Source organism: Lipotes vexillifer, unplaced genomic scaffold (assembly GCF_000442215.2).
Source record: "Lipotes vexillifer unplaced genomic scaffold, Lipotes_vexillifer_v1.1 scaffold1306, whole genome shotgun sequence".
Classification (NCBI taxonomy): domain Eukaryota; kingdom Metazoa; phylum Chordata; class Mammalia; order Artiodactyla; family Lipotidae; genus Lipotes; species Lipotes vexillifer.
Genome location: NW_006786512.1, coordinates 1,180,675 through 1,181,884, shown reverse-complemented (window position 1 = coordinate 1,181,884; position 1,210 = coordinate 1,180,675). Strand labels below are relative to the sequence as shown.

Below are 1,210 nucleotides of genomic sequence, written 5' to 3'. Positions count from 1 at the left end.
AACAAGCGAGGGCACCTGTTCCTTGCTTTTGCTCCCTCATGCTGCAGCACAGTCCCAGTAAAGCCTTGCCTAAATTCCCCCTCTGGCCTCTTATCAATTTCTATTGATTAAGGAGTCCAAGAACCCAGGTTGGTAACAGCTGGGCTCCAGAAGGCCGTAGCCATGCTTGAGGGTGAGTGTTTGGAAGAGAACTCGCCCAGCCCAGCCTGGGGACCAACCAGCTTGCAGAGGTGAGTCACGCGGTCTCCATCTTCTCAGTGAGTTTCACCTGCTCAGCCAGGTTGCGGCTCTCCGGGAAGTCAGGGAGCGGGGCGTCTGGCAGGCAGCTTCCACAGAGTCCTGGGTTTTACCCCACTCATCTTGGGGTGGCTTCTGCACGTCCAGGAAGGGGGCCGCCCCGCTGGCTTTGCATTTTCAAGGCTGGGCTGGGCACCCTCGTGCTTCTCGGCCAATTTGTGGAAAAAGTGGCCCACGCTCTCCAGAGCCACGTCGTCTCGGTGGAAATAGGAGCCCAGAGAGAGGTAGGTGTTGAAGGCCTGCAGATGCAGGTTGACCAGGCCGTGGACGGTGACCTCCACCTCGGTGGAATAATTCTGACGAATCTGGGAGCTCATGGTTGATTGGTAATAAGGTGCTAAGCTCAGAAAATAGTGTTGGCTGGTCCCTGTGGCCGAGGATAGCTCAGTGCTTGGTTCTGAAGGCTGCGACTGGATAAAGGTTGTAGAGTGGTCAGAGGTGTCAGTTAAAATAATCCATAAACAATCAGTAATAAGAATAGAAAGGTTTTATTTGAGCCTAACTGAGGTCTAGCCCAGAATCCCACTTGCCAGATTACTCTGAGAAACTACTCCAGAGAAGGAGGGTTTTCAGCACAGGTTTGTATCTTGTCAGAACAAAGAACACTGAACAAGTCAGGATTACATTTCTTTAAGATTCCAAAAAAAAGAACAGGGAATTCCCTGGTGGTCCAGTGGTTAGGACTTCGCGCTCTCATTGCCAGGGGCCCAGGTTCAGTCCCTGGTCAGGGAACTAATATCCTGCAAGCCGCCCACTGTGGCCAAAACAAAACCAAAAAACAAAACAGATCAGCATGTACACAGTGAGTCAGTATGGTCTTGACACCTGGAAGGCAGTCTTACATTGAAAGGAGTACCAGCATTGACATCCCAGGAAGAGGGGCATTTAACCTTTAACATGGATATTATTTACT

General features: G+C 51.0%; 1 pseudogene; it reads right to left on the bottom strand.

Annotated features, from left to right (window-relative positions):
• Positions 1–264: 264 nt before the first annotated feature.
• On the bottom strand, positions 265–614 carry LOC103080862 (ferritin light chain pseudogene; annotated as a pseudogene).
• Between the last annotated feature and the right edge of the window lie 596 nt (positions 615–1,210).